General features: G+C 41.3%; 1 long non-coding RNA gene across 1 annotated transcript; it reads right to left on the bottom strand.

Annotated features, from left to right (window-relative positions):
• Window positions 1-5,350: 5,350 nt before the first annotated feature.
• LOC117438300 (uncharacterized) lies at window positions 5,351-6,497 on the bottom strand. Its single transcript, XR_004550689.1, has 2 exons — window positions 6,305-6,497; window positions 5,351-5,559 (listed from the first exon to the last, which is right to left on the bottom strand). It is a non-coding gene; the product is annotated as an uncharacterized lncRNA (long non-coding RNA).
• Between the last annotated feature and the right edge of the window lie 4,273 nt (window positions 6,498-10,770).

Here is a 10,770-nt window from a genome sequence, read left to right as displayed (position 1 = left end):
GGGGGGCACTGGATCAGGGAGGGGGCCCCACTCGATTAAGTCCGTTTCCCCCAAGTCCGAGTTTTTCGTACTCTCACTCAAGGCACCCTTCGACGCAGCTGCGATTTCCGCCTCTGCATGCATTTGATCAATCATGAGCTTAATGGTAAGTGCGTGTTAATTCCTTCGCCCCTTTATGCTCTGTCTGAACGCTCTCCCACAATTCTTCTCCTATCTTGCGCCATTGATCTTTGGAAAATAACTGTGCCGTATTTTCTAACAACCCCCTTTTCCGGCACCAAAACAAAAGGTCCACAAGTTCCTGTCGGGGTATCGAGTACCCTGTTTTCTTCGCTACGCATAGCAATCCCTCTATCGTAGCCTTTTCTATCGCTGATACAGCAGAACCCATCCCGAACCAGACCGCAGTCTGCCTGACTCACCGGTCAGCCGTGGCCACGTAATTTGAGCTCTTTTCCTGCCTCTCTCGGGCAGCCGGGATCTCCACCTTCTCTCGTCCGCGGTCTCTCTCTCTCCTGGTATCACGTCGGGGTCACCAGAATGCCGCGGCCAGGTGGAGGGGAGAAAACACCGATACGATGTAGGTTCACAAAATGCTCCGTTTATTGATTACAAGGCTGCTCTTAATATACTGTCTTACATGCGATCACGCATTACTTGATTGGCTGCTTCACTTTGCCCGCGAGAGGTACACGCTCCACTTTGCCTCTCCTGATTGGTTTCACACCTTCGCTTCAGCTTAGCGTTACATCATGCTTCTGGCATCTTGTTATTGCGCTCCTGTTTTGCTGACCTTGACGCTTCCTCTTCCAGCCTGGGGTCAGAGGTTCACTTTCTCACAGCTTGCTGCAAGCCTGTTAAAGCGCCCATGCTCGACCCCCAACACCGGAGGAAGGGGTATATTTGTGTCCTCCTACCTACAGTCCCTGGCAGCTGTCTGCAAAGTTTGTCAAGCTTTGCCATGAGCTGGACAAATGAGTGGAAGAACTCGATGCATCAGCTACAGGAGCTGACTGTGAACACCCCAAGCAGAATGAGATAGAGAGAAACGAATGATTGCAAAACATCACTTGGGTGCAACTGAAAAGTAACAACTTGAATATGTGTGCTTGTGAAGTACCTATTATTAGAGGTTGTGATTTTGCATATAAAACCACCTGTATTTACTAGCCAGTTGCTAATAAGAAACTACACCTTGTATTGTATGGATTTGTCACTTGTAAAAGAGATGTTAAAGAATGCAAATTTGCAGGAGCTGCTAGAAAATGCTAAGGCAAAAGGTAGAAAGATTCTAATATGATGGTACTGTTACAAAGCAGGTAATGGAACAAATTAAGAGGGTGGGAGAAATCCACTGGTAAGAAGTTTCTTTGGTTAGTCACTCACTGCCATCAGCATCTTCAACATGCTGATGCACTCTGTAATAGTTACTCTGCTAATGTAAATCTATGTGTGCTTTGCTGTAGTAGTGACTTGTTACTGGGTGAAGCAGGTGAAACTCTGCATTGACAAGGTGCAAGGACTGAGACTGACAAAATGCCTGCTACCACAGTCAAGGGCAAGACTGGGTTGGCCTCTGTGTTTGCCACCAAGAACCTTTAGCTCCGCTGCTGGCTGCAACCCAGCAGGCATAGAGCGGTGGAGACACATGTCATGCCAGAACTTGATGTGAGGGATGGCCTCCGTTGTTATCAGAGAGCCATCCAGGAGAAAAAGAGTAGGCCCAGCTGTGTACAGCTATCAACAGGACCATACTGGCTGCCAGTGAAACATACCAAGCCGCAGAACTCAGCAACATAAAGAAGCAGCAATTATAGAAATCTTTGTAAAATCTTTATAATATCTGTTCTATTATGTGTGTCCATGGGTAATGGACAAGTATACTGAGCACATCTGTTAAATCCCAATTATTCCATCCTGTTACATGGTGTGTAGGATTCACTGGTATGCCACATGTTATAAAGGTTCAAGTGACTTCAAATCAGACCAGTCTTACTGAAATAATGCTGCCTAGAGTAGTGGGTTGTTATGTTACACAAGTCAAGCAGTGATAGAGCAGACATACTAAATTGTAAAAAACTTTTAATAAAACTAAAAAGGAGGAGATGTGGAGACAGTGTTCTCACAGGAGAATGAATATTTGGTACATGAGCTCTGAATAACTCTGAAAGATACAGCAAGGCCATGGGAGCCCCGAGGAAGCTTAAGCAAGCAAGATAAGAAGAAGCTGTAATTCACTGAGTGATGAGAACTGTGGACTGTTGGCAAGCGTTCGAGGTCAAGTTCTCACACCTGTGCTTCACCAATTATATGTTAGTCACTAAGGGTCTTCAAGACAAGTATCCAATCATGATATGCCAAATTGCTGTAGGTGTGTGTTAGTAATAGGATATAAGGAGTTAATGCTTTGCAATAAATGGCTTTTTGTCTGATCACATTGATCTCTGACTGAGTCCGTTCCGCGGCAGAATTAACATCAATATTCTTGTAACCAGTTGTCTTAACCAGGAGAGATTAGTTAACCATGAAGTTAACTTTTTCCGTATTTCTTCAAAACCCCAGGAAGTGTCATCCATGGCCATCTCATGAACTATCTTAGTTTGTTTCCAAATTTCCTCCAGATCTGTTTCAACTCTGCCACTTTGGTCTATATAGGAACAACAACTTTCATTGATTATGGAACAAACTCCTCCTTGTGATGCCAATAGCATGTCTGGAGCCATTTGGTTTTGTAATACCACCTTTGATAGGCTGGTTATGTCTTGTTGTTCTGCCTGGACTATATCAATGTTTTTACTTTCCATTTCCTCTATGGTTGCTGAGATATTTACAATTGCTTTCTCTAATTCACTTACTCCCAGAGATGGAATTAGCCCTCTCACAAAACTATGAAATGCAGTATGCCATTCAATAATTGGGTTAAACCTTCGCTTAATTCGTTTAACAAAACTTCTAATCCAGGTTCCGGAAGGATACCTGTTGATAGTAGTAAAATTGGGTATTATAGCACCTAAGGTGCATGCCCCCTTCCAGTTGGGGGGTAGAGTCTTATAAGCATTTTCTCCACATAACCAATACCATCCTTTCCCTTTAGGAATGGGCCACCACTGAACTACGATACCATCTATATTAATAGTGTGATTGCAATTTGAATGGTGACCTACATCTGTGGCATTTAAGCAAGTACGGTCTCCTACCCTGGTTCCTGGCGTCATACATCTTTGTGCACAGGTGTAATATTTATTGCCTGGATTAGGATTAACTATTCCAAATCTTAACCTTCCCTTTGAATACAAATTGCTAGTGTTCACCCACAGATTTGTCCATGAAACAATGTTGGGAATTGGAACTCCAATTAATGGGAGTTCCAGGCTTTCTCCTGATTTAGGCAACTGTGCACACACCCAACAGTCACTACGATTAAAAACTTCAGTGACATTTTGCATTAATTTCAGGTATAAATTCTGGTTCCAAGCTTCTATGCCAGTTATCATATAAATCCAAATTATGACCGACGTGATTTCATACGTAAGGGTCCTGAAGGTTCGATCTGCCATGTCTTCTCTGGTTCTGGTGCTTTCTTTATTCTTGAATAATGTATCCAAGCAGGTTGTTCCTTTATCTTCACTGCTGTAAAGGTGGTCAGTAATATCTGGTATGGTCCACTCCACTTCTCCTGTAGAGGATCTCCTGGAAAATTCTTAACATAAACCCAGTCTCCAGATCTGAAAAGGTGAATCGGATAATCCAAACCTCTTGCTCTTGTCCCTACTATTCTCTTACTTATCTCCTCCAATTGTTTTCCCAGACTGACCAAAAACTGTTGGAGATAGCTTTCCCCCACTTCCTGAAGACTTTCTCCTTTAAACTGGGACTGATATGGTCTTCCATACAAAATCTCAAATAGGCTAACCTCTTCTTTCGACCAAGGTTTAGTTCGAATTTTTAATAGAGCCAGTGGTAAACTTTGGTACCAATATAAATTTGTTTCCTGACAAATGTTACCAATCTGTTGTTTAATCAGGTGGTTCACCTTTTCTGTTTATCCACTGGCCTGAGGCCTGTATGGAACATGTAGTTGCCAATCAATTTTTAATTTTTTGCTGACTTCTTGTAACAATTTTGCACTAAAGTGTGAACCTCAGTCAGAAGAAATTGCTGCTGGTACTCCAAAGTGAGGTATTATTTCATTTAATAATGTTTTAATCATTTGTCTTGCATTATTTATCCTACAAGGGAATGCTTCTGGCCAGACAGAAAAAGTATCTGTGAACACCAACAGATATCGATAACCCCTTTTTCTTGGTAATTCGAAAAAATCTATTTGCCACTGCTGTCCCAGGTAACTTCCTCTCACAATTGTCCCAATTTGATTTCTATTTCCAGTTTTAGGATTATTCTTAAGACATAGCTGACATTGTTTTGTCACTGATTGAACAGTGGTGTATAGATTTCTTCCTACAATTTGTTTGTCTAAATATTTATATAAAGAGTTGCTACCCCAATGAGTTTTATTATGTTCTCCCTGAACTAACTTCCAGAGTTGGTTATAGGGGATTACAATTCACCCATCAGGTATCTGAACCCAATCCTCTTTATTTTCCTGTTCTTTCAGATCTTGAATCAATTTTCTGTCCTCTTTTTAATACCTAGGTTTAGATTTTTCAATTGTTAGTTTGCCATCAGGGATTAAGGACATGATTTGTGATTGTTCAGCTGCTTGTTTGGCTTCAAAATTGGCCAAATTATTTCCAATTTCCTGATTAAAGTCACCTTGTCAATGTCCTTTACAGTACATAATAGCTACTTCTTCAGGTAGCTGAACAGCTTCCAGTAATTGTAGAATTTCTGTAGCATGTTTAATCTGTTTCCCTTGTGTGTTCAAAAGTCCTCGTTCTTTCCAGATAGCACCCTGTGCATGTACCACACAAAATACATATTTAGAATCAGTCCAAATATTTATCCTTTTATCTTTAGTCAATTCTAGGGCTTTCGTTAACGCTATTATTTCTGCCTTCTGGGCAGATGTGTTTGAGGGTAAAGGGTTAGCCCCTATTACCTGTGAAGTGGTGGTAATGGCATATCCTGCCTTTTGTTTACCATTTTTCATGAAGCTACTACTATCAGTAAACCAAGAATCAGCATCTTCCAGAGGCTTTTCTTTCAAGTCTGGTTGGCTCAAATATACAGTCTCTATGGTGGCCAAGCTATCATGTGTTAGTGGTTCTGTCGATTGATCCTGCAAGAAGTATGCTGGATTGACAACATTAGTGACCACAATTTCTATATCATCTCGTTCCACAAGGGTGGCCTTGTTATAAGTGAGTCTCAATAAGGGGCAGAGACTGGCTATTTGAAATGAATCAATTTATTAAGCAAGCAATAGTAAGCAAAACAGTGCTGGGTGGCCGGGGAGTCTCCGCTCTGCCAACGGCGCGCACCCTCTCCCGCAGGTTCTGTCCTTTTATATCTTCTTTCCTCTGCTGGACGTGTCCTTCTTGTTCTTATCTTCGCATATGGGGCTTGTTGCTGGAGGCTGTATTCTACCTCTTGGTGGTCCTAGGGATGAAGATAAGCTGTCTTCCTCCTGACTTTTGGCCTAGTTTCACTCGGTGGTCATGGGGATGAAGATAAGCTATCTTCCTCCTGACCTTTTACCTAGTTTCAACATATATCTACTCAACACATCCCAGCTTTGGGATATCTTGTTTAAACACCAGATGTCTACTGTTAAAATCTTGCGTAAGCAGATATACAGCTGTTACAGTTGGTTTTCTTTAAGCAATATTCTAAAGTTTACAAAGGTGTTCTAAATTTTTACAATATAATTCTCTCAAATTGTAAGACCAGTTTGATTGAACAGACTCCATTTATCACAGCCTGGTATTTTAAAAAACATGAAGGAGATAACTAGTGGGCTCCTTTCTGTTCCAGGACTGCTGATACAACATGGGACATTAGCACAGTAATTTTGTCCCAAGGTGAATTTGCGAGCCTCTTGAACATTCATGACAACTGCTGCCACAGCTCTTAGGCATCTGGGCCATACTTTGCTCGCTTCATCCAGCTGTTTTGAAAAAAACATCACTGCCCTTCTGTAGGGTCCTAGTTTTCGAGCAAGGACCCCCAAAGCTATTCCCTGATCTTCATAAGAATATAGCCAAAAGGATTTAGTCAAATCCAGAAGTCACAGAGCTGTAGCTCTCATTAGCTCTATTTTTAAATTTCTAAAAGCCTCCTCTGCTGAATCAGTCCATTCTAAAGAAGGAGGGTTTCCCTTCAACAGTTCATATAGTGGTCTTACCAGAACACCATAATCCTGGATCCAAAGTCTGCACCATCCAGTCATACCCAGAAATGTCCAGAGCTCCTTGTCGGTTGACGATCATGGAGTCTGACAGATGGCTTCTTTTCTAGCAGCTCCAGGTTCTCTCTGTCCTCCTGTTATTTCATATCCTAGGTAGGAAACTAGGGTTTGGATTAGTTGGGCCTTTTGTTTGGATACCCGATAATCATTCAGTCCCAGAAAAGTCAATAATTCCACTGTCCACTGGATATATTCTTCCTCTGTTTCTGTAGCAATTAATAGGTCATCCACATATTGCAACAGAGTCCCCATCTGAGTAGGTGGCTTCCATGATTCTAGTTCTCTTGCTGATTTCCAAAAATTGCTGGAGTGTTTTAAACCCTTTAGGTAATACTGTCCAAGTTAATTGAGTTTCCCTTCCTGTGTCAGTATTTTCCCATTCAAAAGCAAATTTTGTCTTTCTTTGGCCAATGGTAAGCAAAAGAAAGCATCCTTTAAATCCAAGATGGCAAACCATTTCTGATTATTATTCAATTTATTCAATAACTCATACAAATTAGCTACTACTGGATGAATATCCTCTGCAATTTTGTTGACTTCTCTGAGATCTTGAACCAATCTGCAACTTTTCCCATCATATTTCTTTACTGTGCAGATAGGAGTATTATATTCCAATTCACGTTCAATGAAAAATCAATATTTTAAAATTTATCAATGACTTTGTTTTATTTTATTATTATTCCCTTTGATCTTCTAATTTTCAGGGATATTGTTTTATTCTAATTGGGCAGGTCCCCCTTTTTATTTCCGTTTTAACAGGCAAAGCATTTTTTTTGCCTTACCTGGAACTTCAGATGCCCATACTCCCAGATATACCTGATTAAGGATTTCTTCCATTTCAGGGAGGTCTTCTTGTTTTCTTTTCTGTTGAGTTAAAGATAAAATCAAAACTGGAATTAACTGTTTGTTTTTAACTCTAAATTCCATTCTGCCTTCTTTAAATGTTGCTTCTAACCCTAATAAAGATTTTAGAGAATTTGGCATGCATAAAAATTTATGCATTCCATTTGTTTTCCCAATTTGTACTTTAAGGGTTTCAGAAAGAACGCCTCGGGTTGTTTGTTTGTTTTGCTATTTTTCTTTTTTTCTTGGTCGCCAGTAGCTCCCAAATCTGTAACAAATTCTTTTCTCTCAGATTTAACAACAAATAAGTTGCTCCTCTATCCACTAAAATTCCACTTTATTTCCTCTAGTCCCTGCTTTTAATTTAACCAGTGAATCTGCTAGGGTAGATTACCCAGGTCCCTGTCAGTCTAGTTCCAGTTCAGTCACCGGAGCCACAACATGGTACTACCCCCTCCCAGGGCAGTCTCACTTCCAGCGTCCAAACTCTCCCCTTTAGTTTCAAAGCAACCACCGCAGCCATGGCTATAGCACGACTCAGCTTTTTCTTTTCTACCTGTTCCTAATACCTATATACTCTCCATGCTTCCTCCTGTTCACATTTATTCAACAACCCCTTAGTCCTGTCTGTCAACATGTCTGTTCCCACTTGTTTGCCTGCACCAGCAACTATCCCATGCTCAAATACAGGAGCTGAATGAGTTCCCCTCCTTTCCCCCTTGGTTTTCCTTTTTTTTTTCCTCACAGTTGCTCACCCTGCTCTGCAGGGGCTGCAGATGCCTCTGCAACAGCACTTCTGGTTTAACCCTTTCTGAACTCAGAATGTGCATCTGCTGCTTATTGCCAGTGACAGATCTTGCTCTTTATGAATACCAGATAGGACAGATGCAGAGGTTGCTCCTCTCGGAGGTACCTGTGATAGAGAATTTTACAGCCTATCTTCCTGATTACTGTTTTTTAACTTTAAACATATTTCCCCAGTATCACAGGCTGAACAACATCTCTCCATCTTAACTTTCAGTTTTTCCCTGTCCTTTTCCAAAGCCAAAATTAAGGGATCTGGCGGAGCTATATTAATTTTGCATTGCGCCTGTCACTCCACGTGGTTTCTTAAAGTGAAAAACATATCGACATACATTACTTAATGCCATTTTCCTTGCAGCCTCAAAACAACATTAATTGTAACAATGTATTATAGTTCAGGTTCCATTTTTAGGCCATTTTTCCTGATCTTCCGAAGTATACAAAGGCCACCATCGGTTACAATATTTTACCAACATTTTCTTATTTACCAAGCCCCCAGGAGACCCTCCCAGTTCTGCCAAAATGCACCCTAAAGGACTCTTTTTCATGATATCTTCACTCTGCTGATTTTCCATTATCAATCTCTCACTCACACACACTAGGGATCCCACAGACACACTCCACACAGTTACAACACTTGAAACAGACAGAGACTAAAATTCTATCAAACAAACCACAATTAATAACACAGTTATAACATCCTGTCACCAAAACCAAAATCACAAGACCAAAATCCTTAATGTCACAAGCCACAAGATCCAAAACAATTTCCACAAGACACCCCCTTCATCTTGCAGGACCTAAACCACAAGAAGCCCCCTGCTTCTTGAGGGTGTATACCAGTAAAATCCTGTCGTGGTTTAAACCCAAATCGTACAGCTCGTTCACTCACTCCCCCCCTTCCTCCCCCAACTCCTGGAGAGTTAGGAAGGAGAATCCAAAGAATGTAGCCCCCACGGGTTGAGATAAGAACAGTTTAATAACTAAGGTATAACATAAATCACTACTGCTACCACTAATAATAGTAATAAAGATAAAGCAAATAACAAGTGAAGAGAATACAACATCTCACCAGCCACAGACCCATTATTCACCCCACCCTGCCTGACTGATCACCAAGCAATACCTCTCCCAACCCCCAGAGTCTCAGCCCTTTTGGGTAACTCTCGGTTACATCCTGGGTATGATGTGCTATGGTATGGAATACCTCTTTGGTTAGCCTGGATCAGGTGTCCTATCACCACCTTCCTCTCAGCCTCCCCTCCTTCCCTGGCAGAGCATGAGGCTCAGTCCTTGGACAAACCAAACATTTGAGCAGTAACTCAAAACATACGTGCTATCAGCAACCATTCCCAGCGCGAAAGTCAAAGCACAGCACTGCACCAGCTACCAAGAAGGAGAAAAAATGACTGCTACTGCTGAAACCAGGACAAGTGCAAAACCTTTTCTACAAGATGCCCACTACGTCTTGCAGGACCCAAACCACAAGAAGCCCCCTGCTTCTTGTGGGTGTATACCAAACGGACGCTAGCAGCCGGGTATACGCCTTTACCAATGAGATTTCTTATCTCGATTTACAGAAGGCTTCCAAACCTTGCGTATGCTTACAAAACCAACCCAATTACCAATGTCGTCTTTATGCAAGATGCCCCCTGCACCTTAAAGACTATACAAAAGAAAAAGAATACCTTTTATAAAGATGGTCCTTGTCTACTCCCGCAGCGATCCGAATGAGTTGAGGGGTCCCTCCGGGAAAAATTCCTGAGGGCCCTAGGGAGCCCTGTCCTGAGCGGGTCCTGCAGCCAAGCAGAGAGTGTCCTATCTGGGGTGCCAAACTGATTCGGAGAAAACTCCAGAAACAAACTTGCCAACAAAATTTTCAAGCTGACAAGTAGGTATTCTTTATTGCGGCACCAGGAGACATGTGGCATAACTCCTCCTAACGTGTGTCTCCCTATTGCTACACAAACCATCCTTATATAGTCCCTGGGCATACATAGATATTCATGAGACTACGTATCGATTATGTTATTTTCCAGAAAGCTCCCCGCATGTGTACAGAATTGTGGTGGTGGTCTCTGAGGGTCGTTTACTTCTTCCAACAATCTTCATCACTTCTGGCAGCCTCTGAAGCATGCTCAGTAGATGCTTATACCAGTTTAATTGGTTCATTAGCACCAGAGACATAATAACCCTCCTATCCTCCTACTTATCAGTTAGTTTAACCGTAGCCTATCCTGGACACCTGCTATTCCCAGATACTCCTTATCCCTGCGTCCTGTTCTTCTAGACTGTTTTTCTTAAGACTACATCAACTATAATGATTTATCTTGTGCCACTATGTTCTCTATCTGTACTCTATTTTTCTATGTATTATGCACCTCAGTAATTTTCTACTGCAACTGTTACAAAGCCATCGAACTTAACATTGCTTAAAACTAGTTCTAAAGGTTTATATATTCCATTTTGTGATTTTGTGTTCCCCTTGTTTCGAGTTCAACAAGGTTTCACTGTAACTCAAGCATACAGTCTAAATTTATCTATCTGAATTAAATTAAAACCAAAAAGAACAATATAACAATCATATTTGTAAGCATTCACTAACAGGTTCACAACACATAGATCTGAATCAGTATTTCTGAAAAGATGTTGAATGATCAACCTAAAAATCAGGCATCTGGCAATATTACAGATGTCTTTCTCAGAAAAAGAAGAAAAAAAACCATTTTAATCCTAGAAATTAAACAAAGGTTGAC

Source organism: Melopsittacus undulatus (assembly GCF_012275295.1).
Source record: "Melopsittacus undulatus isolate bMelUnd1 chromosome W unlocalized genomic scaffold, bMelUnd1.mat.Z SUPER_W_unloc_6, whole genome shotgun sequence".
Lineage (NCBI taxonomy): Eukaryota > Metazoa > Chordata > Aves > Psittaciformes > Psittaculidae > Melopsittacus > Melopsittacus undulatus.
Note: the sequence above shows the minus strand (reverse complement) of the source record. Positions and strands in the feature narration are given on the sequence as shown.